The 14,616-nt window shown below is 41.2% G+C and overlaps 1 protein-coding gene and 1 long non-coding RNA gene across 8 annotated transcripts in view; one reads left to right on the plus strand and one right to left on the minus strand.

The window, feature by feature from the left end:
- The window catches only part of LOC110977497 (putative E3 ubiquitin-protein ligase HERC4), a 41,091-nt gene that overhangs the window by 15,450 nt on the left and 11,025 nt on the right, over positions 1-14,616 (plus strand). The gene's annotated exons all lie outside the window — the stretch shown is intronic.
- On the minus strand, positions 1,223-14,195 carry LOC110977536 (uncharacterized). 2 transcript variants are annotated; one of them, XR_015428398.1, is made up of 7 exons: positions 13,934-14,195; positions 12,893-13,308; positions 9,894-12,334; positions 7,257-7,718; positions 5,546-6,208; positions 4,681-4,877; positions 1,223-4,058 (listed from the first exon to the last, which is right to left on the minus strand). It is a non-coding gene; the product is annotated as an uncharacterized LOC110977536 (long non-coding RNA). The 2 variants fall into 2 exon arrangements; XR_015428397.1 differs by having other exon boundaries at positions 1,223-4,122.

Raw genomic sequence — 14,616 nt, forward strand, 5'->3', positions numbered from 1 at the left:
TTTTCAGAAACTTGCACTGTATGTGACTCATTGTAAAACGATGCGTAGTGCCCATGTTTGGTGGTACGGTGTGTTTTGTGTACACATGTATAGACTTTGCACTTTTTAAATTTGATGTAAATGTAGAGGGGACTCTTTTCACTTAGTTATTTTTGCTTTACCTGCTTGTATATAGGAGTTGTCCCCCTGCTTTTAACATTGAATTTCTTGTTAGCTTGCCCTGAATTTGCTAGGAGTGGTTCCCCCCCCTTTCCAAAATAATCCCTAGAGTAAATATCCTGTCATGCCCCATTGCACAAGACCTGATGCATGTGAGTTCCTTAGGTATAATCAGATGTGGACCGGCAGCAAGAGAGACCACAGCATCCACATTAACCGCTCTCTTTTTTTTTACTAAGCAACTTCTGCCTTCAGCTTTGGTCTGCTGTGAACTTGGTTTCTTGCTTGATTGCTTTAATTTTGCGACTATTTACTAGTGCTGTGTTGGCTAATAATTTAAGTCGGTATTGGTTAATAATTTAAGTCCGGGTTGGTCAATAATTTAAGTCCGTGTTGGGTAATAATTTAAGTCTGTGTTGGTACTGGTTGACGTTTGTCTTAGTTTAAGCAGTATTGTTGGTTTAAGTTAATTGGTTATGAGTTGAGTATATTTCCTGGTCTATACATTTAAGAAACACAGCTAAAATTACTGGTCCTGATTGAGAGGTTTGTTTTCGATTTTTACTCTGTTCACATTGAAATAAATATTTTTTTTTGTTCTTTGCTTGTTGAAATCAAATTTGATCTTCCTTTGTCATTTCTTTTTGAGAATATCCTGCGACTCTTCCTTTTGATCCCTGGTTCATGTTGGTTTTCGCGAGTTCCCCCATTGTGTGTCTTTTTTCCAGGTTACATTTACGGTCTATTTTACATGTGCATGTACATGTAAGTTTAAATACAAGAACAAGTGTCCATACATGTACTGTACATGTACATATCTTGTCTATCTGTTGTTTAACAAGTTATTCTGTGCATCGTTAAAGCCCCCCAATGTATCCGATATTTTGCCTGTCGCATGTCATACAGTACATGTACATTTCTTACGAGTGATTAGTGCTAAATTTGGCATTTGGTCTTTGAAACAAAGGGGAAGAAGAACTTCACATTTCATCAAATGGGGCACCCAGTAAAGTAGGGAGAGAAATACCGCTACACTGTATTGATAAGAAATAAGAACGGCATGTACTTCTAGACAAAAGCATAATGCTTTTAATACGATCTTGTTGATATTATAACAGATATTGTCGGCACTCTACAATTCCTATTGGTATCAATAAACATGTATTTAACTTGAAGCTGCAGTCTCTCAGACAAAATGTTTACTCCAACTTATGAAACGCTGAATGAAAACTTGACTAAATATGACAAGATGGAGAGATTTATAAAGTGATATGTGAACTCCAGACTCCAACAATTCTTTTGACTTAACCACAGCTCTGAGGGCATGTGAGCCTAGAAGTTCCAGCTACGGGGTGGAAGTCGACTACTTCGTAACCACACAATTGGACGAAATAAACCAAGCCTTGAACTTACAAACTGTGTGTAGCTGAATCATGAGGCAACTTTGTGAGGCAAATTTGGACATGTAAGCGTTGTGCATCTGAACATGCTCGTTTTTAACAGTTCGGCTGTCAGCAGTGAATTTACCAAACTCAAGCAGTGGACAATGGGCAAACATTACCCAAATTAATGTACATCCATTGTAATGGTAATATTCTGCCTGTGCTTTAAAGGAATGATATAATGACTTTTTCTTGTAATCACTTTTCGTGCATGTTCGTGCATGTTCAAACCCCTCTTCAGTGTATAAACTCTGTGTGGAATCTGTCCGGAGTTACGTCAACTGTAAAGTTAATGTTTTACCAGACAAGTGACTGCTTTGTCATTGTGATGTACAAATGTAAATTCCGGAAGGCACTCTTCAGTTTACATGTTTTAATGTTTAAATTTTGTACCCCAAAATTTGCTCTTTAAACTACATCTGAGAAATGGTGGCTGGCGTGTATACCTATTCAACCGTAAATTGCTAAAAGAAATGGCGATATTTTATAATGATACTATGTAAAATAAATTTGTGCACAAATTAGTGCAGTTGCATGGGATTACATCACAGTTTAACATTTGCATATTCAAATAGGCTTATTTACAATTAGCATAAAAACAAAAAGGCTTTAAGCAAAATGATTCGAATCATTGTAGCAGAATTACATCAGCAAAAAATGGGCAAGGAGTGATCAATTACAATGGTTGCGGTTGGGACTTTTTGATGCATTTGTCACATATTAACACAAATGCTGCAACTACAATTGGAATAGTGGCCAGGAAGGTTAAGAAGCAGAGAGGCCATTTATCGTTGCATGTGGGTGGATCCTTACAGTTGTCAGGCGAGTCAGGTGGTTGTGGTGATACTTGTGGTGTTGCCGGTTCCGCTGTAGAGGCAGCAGATGTTGTCAGGGTGGACGGCAGGGGAATGACGACCCTCGTCTGCAGATGCGCTGGCAAGGTGTCGGAGTAGAGATAACACAGCACGTTGTCGGCGCCTAGCGGGCCATTTTCACAGTATTTCGTCGTGTACCAGCCCCCCTCTTTGGTCAAGCCAGGAAAGTTCAGTAATCTATTTGCTAATTTGCATCGAAGCACTGTGAAGCAGCTTGGAATGTACCTGCACATTAGTTCAAATTTGCAACCTTCCATGGATTCCTGTATGCTGCACTCAAGTTCTTCTTTTGGGCAGCTGACGAACACAGTTGAAGCCTCGCCAATTCTGTTTCCGTTCATGCCCCTGGCCATACAAGTGAAAGTCCTTGTGAATTCCTCGACAGCTCGTACCTCCATGGTGAGGAAGCGGCCAGTGGTGTTGTGGGCCTCAGTGTAGTTGACATGCTCAGTTGGTGGTTGATTCCAGCGCAGGCAGACGTCGTCAGCGTCATCCTGGGTGTACGCACAGGTCACACGTGTAGTCCCACCGACCGGGAGTATCACCTTGTTAGGGGCTGTAAGGTTCCCTTCAGCCAGACAGGAGAGGCCCAGGACCAGGATCCCGATGAATTGGAATGAGCATTCAGCCATTGTGAAAAGGAATCCTGAACCAGTCATGCACCAGTCCTAATCGTGGCAATCTGACCATGTAATACTCAAAGAGCACCGACGGAATGATTATCAGTGTTGGATTTTTCCCTCGTTCAACCAAACTTCACCGGTGTCGATCCCCAGCCTTTGTTGTTTATGCATACAGTGTACGGTACATTTATACACAGGAAGCAGATTTTTTGTGGTGGTACAGTGTACATGTACATGTACAAAAACATTTCATCAGCACATTAGAGCCGTGTGCACGACCGCAAATGTAAGGGGCTTAATAGACCAGGTTGTTACCTTGGCAACTGATACTTTGGCATTTAATTGGTCGTTGCCATCACATCACCGTACACCTACATGTACACGTACATATATTTTAGAAGTGACTTGTGTAACTGGCTAGTCAGATGTTTCAGTTAACTGATCTTATTGGAGATGCTACCTGTTTCAAAAATGCCTGAAGCAAGTTTATTGCTATTTTCAATGTGACTGATTTGCCCAAACAGCTTTAGCTGGCAGTAACAATATGTTTATCATTCTCAGCATAACACCCACTATTCTGCCACTTCTAATTACTGGTATTATTATTGATCTTAGTCATCAGACAGTAACATTATGTTAATTGATATTTAGACTGCCCTTGGCTAAGAATCTGCCGCTGCCACTGCAGTGCCAGCATCTGGCATATGCAGCGAGGTATTAGACGGAGAGAACCCCCTCCCCTGCTTTGTGTTGGTCATTGTCTCGCAGGAATCTGGGGAATTCCTCTCAGACATCTTGGGGGGTTGTGTGTTAAGTAACAGTAGTCTGGAATGTGTATAGGGATTGGACATGTTGGGGGGGTACCCCTCGGTCTCATTTCTTGCTGGGTATAGCATCTGGAGCTGATTTATGGAAGGATGGGTGCAGTGAAGATCATAGCGAGACGGCATTGACACCTGCTGTGATAATGAGGGCGGAGGGCTATTCACATTACTTCCATTGCACTTTATCTTCTAGGTGATCCTAAATGGATTCAAAAACTTGGATGAAAATACTGTGACCATTTTGCCATTGTCAATAAGTAGGCACCTTTATGGAGCTGAAACTTACAGGTGACTTTTATAGTGTCTGTCTTGATATTCTGCCTTCAAACCAGCATTTCCTGAGCAAAAATGAATATACTGTATTATCCAGCCTGTGCATGCACTGCCTCTCTGATAACCAACACAGACCTTATCTAACACCCTAGGGCTATAGGGGCGCACAGGCTCTAGGACAAGACATTATATGGAGTCATATGGAAAATGAGCCTAACTTTGGACTGAAAAGGGCTGACAGTAACCCCTTCTGGTGGAATCTCGGGTGAAATGTCAATTAAATGGAGTGAAAAAAATTTCAATATAATTCATCCAGTTCGTAAGTTCAATCTCCATGATCGGAGGGACTGAAATTTAACTGGAGTAGGCGCCTACCATGGTGAAAGGACACATGGGCCTACAATGAATTTTCACTTTTTGGAATTTAGTGATGCATATAACTACAAACACACAACAGGGAGAATGCATTCCTGCAAGGTCTCACCTTTTCGGCTTTCATCCTTGACAAAGTTGCATCTTCTACCCCTCTCCCACTCAAAAATCTGGACATGTTTTCCGTGGATTTATCCAACTTTGAAGCCATGACTGCGGTTGACAGTTGGGACGAGTGATTGCGTTGTGTGGCTATCGAAGTATGTGACTCAAATGTAGGCATGTGTTGTGGTGGGTATGCCACTCACTCTGGCAATGTACGAAATAGTATTCCGTACATACGAAATAGTAATTCGTACGTATGAAATAGTACATCATACGTACTGTACGAAACAGTAATCCGTACGTACAAAATAGTAATCTGTATGTATGAAATAGTAATCCGTACATACAAAATAGTAAATCGTACGTACGAAATAGTAAATCGAAATAGTAATCCGTGTTCAAAAGCCTTTAGAAAGATCAAACTAACACCTGCTATCAATTGTTGTATTTTATTCCCAGTATTCAACTCTTGGCAGTCTCACATTAAGCTAAAGGGTAGATAAGGCACATGTGTGTATACTGTTAGGTATCTACTGTATATTATTAACTAGATAATGTTTTGAGTAAATAATTGTAATTTGAACTTTGCCATAATGGAAACTCTTAAAAGAAACTTGCTGTATGGTATTTTTTCATGGGCTTTCAGTTAACTGGCAACTGTAGTTAGGGTGGAGTCAATTCGAATAATTGACTGTTCAATTATTTAACCTTTGATTCAATCGAATAGCCAAATATTTGGTCGTACCGGCTGGAGGATTGTTGATGAACAAACTATACAAAATCAGTGGCAATAATGGACACAATTGTACATATTAAATAGCCACGAGTTTGCAAAGATTTAGCAAAAAAAAAAAGAATCTCTGACCACTTACAATTTCGTCTGATGCAGCCATCTTCTTGTTCGCTTAAGATAAATAAAATAAATAAATTTATAAATAGGTGCATCCCTGTACTTGTCCATGAGCCTTGAAATACTGATTTGTGAATTCTGAGTACTGTTAAAAATACTGTTGCAGTGAATTGCTTTTTTGCAAGAACCACTTTGGAAAGACAATCCAGGCTTTTTTTTTATTAGGATCCTGTATTTTGGACGTGTTTACCTTAAGGCCCAGTAAAAAATAAATGTTTAACATCTTGGTTTGTAAAAAGGTAGGAGGTGGGGCATTTTTTTGAAGGTGGCACTGATAATTAACATTACAGTGAGTGGATAATATTAATTTACCGGTGCGTGTATTTAATTAAACCGGATTATTGCATAGATTTACCGTTAAAAAACAAGCTTGTGATGAGTAAAAAAATTGTGACTATCTATAAATATTCAACTTTGTCACAAGTTGCAAAACAATGCAGCTGCATCTCTGGATGTTATGCACGGCAGGAGGTCATGTCGGCTGAGCACGTAGAAAACCCCGTTTGTGATTATGAAGTGAGCACCCACACCAACACCGCAGAAATAAGCGCTATAGCTTTGTTGGGTAGTTGTTGAGAACTGTCTGTACTGGTAGTCGTAGGTGGTTTGGCCGGAGAATTTGGTCCTGGAGGGGAAAAAAGGACAGGTCAGTGGGTTCTTCGGACAAGGACTGACTAGGGGTTCTGTTGTTACAGTTCATCTGAGGAGATAAAGTCACGTTTTTCTTAAACAGCAAAAGTGAATGCAAACAGTGAGTCAGGTTGGCGTAATGGTTCTTTCTTCATCTTCCACCTCTGTAGTCTCGTTGTTCGATTCCCGGCTCGGTCCTCAAGTGGATTTGGTGTTCAGTCCCTACTAGATTCCGTGGGTTTCACCCAGAGTAATCCTCTGGGGTTTTCCTCCCACCCCTGAAACTGTAACTGCTTCTCATTGTCTCCTCTCCACAGGTGTCTTCAGGCTTACGAGCTACAGTGCCTAGGGCACTCAGCTCATGAAACCTTGGTGTCATTACCAGAAATGAATATGATAATGACAATAATAAACACTTCAATATGCAGTCAAGTGTTCTGTGTAGAGACTCTGAAATTTGGTTAAGAGGTTAAATTCTACACAAAAGGAGCAATCCGGTTTGTAAGAGTGACGTCACTTCAGTTTAAACCACGCCCATGGCACATGTACTACACATAGAGTGACTTGTACATGCACTGATTGCTGTTTACATGGAACCATGGAGCCAGAAGTCAACATACCGGTACATGTACATGTACATCTGCCTTTGTGATGCAGTCACTTTCAAACCAGATTGCGTAGTGGGCAATAAAAACATGTGTGTTGCTGTGTGCAATGTCTGGCACACAGTGGTTCTTTTTTCATAGTTTCCATGCATCTTTAATTCATGTACACAAATGTGCATACACACTGGCTTCTTAGAATGACTTTCTTGTGCCCCGTTTTCCACATGTGCACAGTATTCTCTGCGATTCAGTCTCTAAATTCATTTGAGAGAATGGAAAACTACGACAATCTCTACGACAAGTTATCTGTCAGATAGGCAGAGATGAATTTTCCTGCGAGTTGTCACATGACCCGTCCGTGGGTCTGTGTGAGTTTGTGTTTTAGACACCTCATTACGTACATGAAGGCCTAGTTGTGGATGCCATCCAACATCTTACCTTCACTGCGGTCACAACTGCTTTTGCTTTCCGTCATCACTCCAAATTTGAGGCAGGTGGTGGTGTTGGAGAGTTGCCCCATCTCAAGGAGAAAGCATGTCACTTCATCGCCTTCTTCCAAATATACGCGTTCATGTGTTTCCCCCTCAGTGGTGTAAAATGTATCAAAGTTAAAGAGATATGCGGAAGAGTAACCAGCGTAGTGCAGAAATGAACCGTTGACCACGCATCTGGCCACAGCGCCATACACGCTGCAGTTGCATGTGATCCAGGATTGATTGTTTGTCACCTGGCACTGGAGTGCCGGGGTGTCCTTGTTTACACCTTCGGCACATGACCAGATCGCAAGCACCACCAGGATTAGTGTTTTGTATGCCGTGGCTTTGTCAACAGCCATTTTGAGTTGTTCTTTGTGGGCAGCTTCGCTTATCACTTAGTCACAGTCTTGCTCCAGTTCTGAAACTGGGTGGGGAAAAAAAATGAAAGGTTTTCATCACAGAAATGGTCAGAGCTCCACAGTTACATGTAACGCCATAATGGTAGTGTCAAACAATAATTTTCCGCTCACATTCCACTGAATAGATGATTCATTTCCAAGAAAATGGCCGCTGATTGGCTTATTGCTGTGGACTTACATTTTAAGTTAAAAATAATTGCCTTGCATGGACCCTTTAAGGGGGCACCAAGAATGCCCTGGGACACACATTGGTCTGTTGCCTCATATATGCAAACACAATGCCTCACTGTGTCTAACTCACGTGCTGTGGTATGAAAGCATCATGCATGGCAACACTTATTATTATTTATTTCTGATAATGACACGAAAGATTCCTCAAAAGCACCCTGGGCACTGTAGCTCGTAAGCCTGAAGAAACCTGTAGAGAGGAGACAATGAGAAGCAGTTACAGTTTTAGAGGTGGGAGCAAAACCCCAGAGAAATATTCTGGATAAAACCCACGGAATCAGGTAGTTACTGAAAACCCAATCCACATATGGATCGAACCCAGACTGCAGAGGTGGAAGGCGAGGAAAGAATCACTGCACCAGCCCGACTCCCCCAATGGTAAATCCACAAACCCCAAATGGTTATAATGATAAACATGCAGCTGTTTTATAGTGATGCCATGGTGACCATCATCACCATGGCCTTTGTCCTTCATAGACTTACAGGTAAGTTGTTGTCTTAAAAAACCATCACAAGCATTTGGCCTTACTTACCAAGATGCATTTTTTGAAAATCAGATTTCTGTGCTGCTATTAGACAGCTGACACAAAAGAAGGTTTGTGGATTAAATATGCAAAGAAGATGGCTTTAAGGACTTGTTTGATCATCATATGCTAATAAGAGTGTGACTTTTTAAACATTTAAATGAAAAAGGCTCAAGATCCATTAACAAATGTTTTAATGGAACCCGTTTTTATTTTGTTTTGAAATAAATTAAGAATTTTGGGGGTATCATTTCTCCATTATTTTTCAACATCACATAGCCGTAGAAAGACCTGAATAAACCTACTTTTGCTCAGTGAGAAAGCGTTTTCGGGCAATGATTGATTTGACAGCTTTTTATGTTCTAATGGACACAACATATCTTTTGAGTATCACAAAGTTCTTTTTGCTCTGTCCTTGTTGGACAGAATCCAGCAGCGTGTTGTTAACTTGGTGGAATCAATCTGGCTTTGTCCCTGGAACTCTGTCGTTCCGTGGCATCTCTGTCCCTGTATTACAGGTTCTATCCTGGAAGGTGCTCCAACGGCATTTCTGCCTTAAGTCCACCAAATTGTCCCATTCGTCGCACTGCACATTTTTCTACTCGTCTGCATCCTCAACCCAATGTTACATAAAATTTTACTCTTTGTAGTGGTGAAAAGGGGACATGGTTGTTTGCGGGGTAAACGCTACGAAATAGGAGTGGCATCAAATTTCTGTGTAAAATTTTTACCCAACCACGGTGTCAAATTTTTTACCCAATTTTCTTGCGTTAAAATGATAAATTGACGACAAATGTTCAGCTGTTTTGTGTTTTACCAAACAGTTGGTTTAACTTCAGCCAACACTGTTGCAATGGTTGAGCACTTTTTCACAAATGATGGGTCAAAAATGAAACGTCTTCCACAGCATACATAATAAGAGAATGAAACCAAGCGAAGATTCCATTTTTGTGATTTATTTCTTTATTTATATTTACTGAAACTTCAGTATAAAATCAGGTCTTAAAACCGGTAAGTTACAGTGACCGGATTAAATTAATACCCATTGACAGGCCACTTTGGTCATTTTGAACTTAGAACTATACTTCTAAACCACCTATGGAAAAACTTCATACCCACTTCCTACTCTTTTCCCCAGCTTTAACTCATCCTGCTGGTTAAGTCCAATGGATAGAAACTTAGATTTTATTCTTTCTGAACCTGATTTTCAAAAAACTCAAAATACAAAGAAAAAACCACCTTCCCTCAAACTTATAACTCTTCTCGTTGTGTATACACTTGATCCAGTTGTGATTTTTCTTCATCCTAAACATTACTACCTTGACCACCAAGGGGAAAATGCTAAACATGCATTTTGCGCTGTAATTTTCAATTTGTAACTATCCACCTGGTTGTATCCAACTTGAATCAGTTTAGATATACGCTCACCTACATTTATTGTAGATCTTGATTATTAACCCCTTGATGACGGGAATTTCTTTCCGAAAGCCGACTCCAAGAATTCCAGCCTCGCTTGGCCACGAAGGCCACCTGCCAAACCGCAAATTCCCCGGTTTGGGGCCCGCGTGCTCCGCACGCTTTGAATTACATGGTGAAAAGGCTGATTGTTCGGTGGCATGCGGCTCTACTCACGCTTCCACATTCCTGTTGCCTCTTTTCAAAGTGGTTTTTTTTCGTCGTATTCTGACAGGCGATGATAATGCACCACTGTTCTTGTTTTGACCCAGTGGCTTTTACCCACTGGGCACAGCAGGATATGGCCCCCTGATCACTGATGCGTGACATAAATGAAATGCTAGCAGAATGAAACGAGACGTTTGGTGGCGGCATATACTGTTCATGTACTAGTACCAATCCTGTGTGACTGGTCTGTTATTGTTTGTATTAGTGTGAGCATGTGCACGTTACATTTACTGGTATATGTAGCTCAAATGTGATGCAAACGGTCATGGACCAGTCACATGGAACTGATGTATTTGCTGCAGCCAAGCATTTCCAAAGTCTCCTTTTGTATGAAACAAGAACTCACACTTTTTTCCAAGTACACGAATAATACCAATTCTAAGAATCAATGTATTGGTGCATTTCCATTGGCTATCATCAGTGTTCTTGTGTGAGTCAGCAAGTTGTTTGCCCTCAAAGCTTCTTCATAAATGTTCTCATGTACAGTCTGGAGTATTACCGTATTTGGATGGGATATTACATCACAAATCTTGTGCAATCTGACCAATCACAAGACCTTTTCTGGCAGACCACGACAGACTGTTGGTGTTCCCATGTTAAGGGACGCTTGTCTTAAATGTTGGAGCTTATGGAACAAAAAAAGGCCGACTTAAAATTCTGCTTGCAAAAATCTGATTGGCTGTACAAAAATAAAATCATTACAGACATCAAGTGGACATTCTAGAACACGTTTGTGATGACGCCATTTAAAGTCCATTTTTGCCAACTTGAGATATTTAAGTTGGACAAGAATTGCTGTATCAGTAGGCGCTTAAAGAAAGGTCACGTTGCCCATATATGGTAATACTTGAGACTGCTATACATGTTCAGATCTCTTCTACAAAACTTGGAAACTAAGGTAAAAATCTATTCTCGAACATAAGAGCTCCTTGTACATGTAGTTTTGTTAAACTGGTATTCAGCATTTGACAATTCACACAAAGTATTGTTTCTTTTCGTTAAATTACACATTTGTGTTTTTGGAGCCATATTTTTTTTGGGGGGAGGCCATATTGGAAATTTCTGTATGTAGTATTTTATGGCCTTTCTTGGCGGTTGGGGGCTAACTGGAAGACATGAACACCACCAACTTTCTCCTTGACATCTTTACATGTACACTTTTACAGCTAAGCAAAGTTTTGATCCTTTTCATGGGGAGGGGGCTTAGATCCCTAATGCACCCCCCTCCAGCCACCAATTGCTCAATTGATTGAGCAGCACTCTTTCTTTTGTGTAAATTGTCCACATCAAACACAGAAGTCTTCTCCTGAACCCTCATGTAATTTTAATGTGCATTATTTAGATAGACCTGGTACGGTATACTCCTCCGTTCATTCTTTTCAAGTACAAACCTTTGCCATGTTATTTTGTAGCACTGTACCCAGAGTGGTGCTCTAGCTTAGTTCAGGGAAAATGAAATTTGAGCAGTAATCTGCATAAGATAAATAAATCAATAAATATTACTTCGTAAATAAATTAATTCTAGTACATGGCTCCATGGGTACCTGTTCATGGACCTGGGAATGTTACTCAGTGAATTATAACGAAAAAATACCTGTAAAGTGTAATCGAATTTTTACTTTTAAAAGACAATTCTACTGAGAAAATATACCTGTAAAGTGTAATCAAATTTTTTCTTTTGAAAGACAATTCTACTGAGTCCAGTGCTGTATTAGGACCATGTTTTTGACATGTCTAAGGCAACTTGTTCTGAGGTTTATTCCCACATAGACATTATAAATTACAATGAGTGGCGATTATTGTACGCATACAATAGAAATGAATTTGTGCATAGATTTATCATATTATAAAACAGACTTGTAATGAACAATTTTCTATAAATTAAAAAAACAACTGTCTTTATGCACATTTGTCGCGGGTTGCAAGTTATTGCTGTTGCATCTCCAGATGTCATGCACAGCAGTACGTCGCGACACCTGTCCTGTCTGCTGAGCATCAGGAATTGAGCATCCACACCAACACTACGGAAATGACAACTGCGGTTTTGTTGGGGCGTCGCCGGGAGCTCAGATCTGCTTTTGAACACGTCCGGTTGTCCGTCACCAGAGCCTTGCCTCGTGGCTGTTGAGAACTCAATTCTGCCATTAAATTCTCCATAATAGCAGGCTCAGTGGTAGTATTTGGTCCTGGGAATAAAAGAGAATGGTTACCAGTTATGTGGGTTTATCAGACATACCGACAGACTGACAAGGAGTTCTGTATGGTTAGGCTTGGGTGGTGACAAAGTCTTTGTTTTTTTAATATCATAAGCGTATGTAAACCGGTTGATACGCAGTCATGCATTGTGTGAAACTGTGTGCAGGTGTTGGGGCCAATCAAAGGAATCAATGGCCTCTTATGTGAAGGGCAATAATAGAAACAAGTGTTCTTGTGTGCACAGAACAACATGAAATCTACATGGTGGTTCATGTTTGTGTCTAAGGTCACCTGTCGCCCTAACTTCATCGGACCAGATGCCATGACTGAGTTTGACATGGATGAATTTCACCATCCTGCGAGTTGTCTCACGAGCAGTCCGTGAGTCTGTGAGATCTTTGTGTTTTCGCAGCTAGGTCTAGGTCTTCGCTCCATTCGAAATGCGTGGAGACGCATAGGCAATAGACCTAGCCATAGCTCTGGAAGCCCGTTTCGAACATGGCCTCAGTAGGTAAAGGCTCCCGTTGTGGGTGCCAGTCCATCCTCACCTTCACTGCCGTCACAGCTGCACTTGTTTTCCCTCATCATTCCAAACGTTGGGCAAACAGTGCTGTTGGAGAGTTCATACCCAGTTTGAAGGAGGAAGCGTTTCACTTCATCGCCTGCTATCAAGTTTGGGCATGCCTCCTTTTCCCCCGCAGCGTCGTAATGTGAACCGGGGTTGTGAAGAAGTGGTTCGTTGACCGTGAACCTAGGCGAAGTGCCATTTATGCGGAGGATGCACTTCATCTGGGGAGGATTGTTTGTCACCTGGCACTCGAGCGCTGGGGTCTTGGCACAAGTCCTAATCGTGAGCATCACCAGGAGAGTTTGGTACGCCATGGCTTTGTCTGCAGCCATTTTGAGTGGTTGTTGTGGGCAGCTTCACTTCTTTCTCAGTCACTGCAGAACTCCTTTCCCGAAACTGGGGAAAAAATGAAGGGTGTTCACAGAAATGGTCAGTGCCCCACAGCCTACAATACGCATCTGTTACAGTGTGTCAAACTGTAATTTTGACACTCACTTTCCACTGAGTGCCAGATCGCCACACACACACACAAATGTGTATTTGCCTGCAACTGGGGACCCCCTATTGTTCCTCTTTTGTTTGTACTTTAACTTTTTTAGAAGACCACTCATATGTTTTGTACACAGCTGTCAATCGGGGGACCCTCTGTCAATCGGGGACCTTATTGTCCTCTATTGTTCAAGGTCTCCAATTGAATGCAGAAACAAACTCACACACACAAATGAGAAGCCCTCTTTTAGACCTCTCAGACCTTTTAGGTCTTTTAGACCTCTTTTATTTTGCACCCTCAACTGAAACTACTGGGCCTAATTTAATGGCATTGCTTACCACAGAATTCCACGCTTACGTCTCCATTCTGTGCTAACTGCTCAAGCAGAAAACTTCAGCGTTAACCCTTTAAGCACAGAATTTGTAGTTATTAACCTGTGAACTACGTTCAGCGTAAGCACAGCGTTTTCTTTTCGTGATAAGCAGCTCCGCGAAATTGGGCCCTTGTCTAAAATACAAGTTGGAGACTCACCTAAGATCTTGTGCCTGAAACAGTGTACACGTACCGTCGTGTCCAGGATGTCAAATTAAGATAGAAGCTTTGAGAACACCTGAACTGTGGTTGTGTTCTCAAAAAGAACTGACTATGGAAGGACTGTCTGGACCATTTATACATTCTGCCTGGAGGAGCTACCAGGTACAAAATAGACATGAGATCATACAAACTTTGTGTATTGCATCATTTCTTTGGGGAGGGTTCCCTCGATTTCATCACTTTTGACTCCACACAGGCACTAAACTTACAAGGCTAGATCCAAAACCATTTTGGGGTGGGGTGGGATAGGGTGGGGGCTAACTTTTTTTCAAGGTTTTGGAGGACCTAAAGTTTTGTTGTATTTTTCTGGTAACCTATATAACCCTTTCTGCAGGTTGAAGCCACAGTCACTTTGAAACTTTTTCCCTCCTTTTGAAGGATGGGAAATGAAAAAGACTGAGAATAATATACACACATGTGAATGTAAGAGGCCTTTTTAATGGTGGTGTCATTGCTTACGTGTCAGTTTTCGTGTGGTGGTGATAGTGGAGTGTGGATATCCCCAATGGCTTCACTGGAAACACGTGGATGTAAACAAAGATTGACGTCATCAGTGCCTAGAGGCCTTCATGTATTGCGCTTACACAAGCTTGCTTTCTCAATCAGGGGATGCCCCAGTG

The sequence above is a fragment of the Acanthaster planci genome, linkage group LG19, assembly GCF_054643075.1.
Source record: "Acanthaster planci isolate LZ-2023a linkage group LG19, COTS_SCS, whole genome shotgun sequence".
Taxonomy (NCBI): domain Eukaryota; kingdom Metazoa; phylum Echinodermata; class Asteroidea; order Valvatida; family Acanthasteridae; genus Acanthaster; species Acanthaster planci.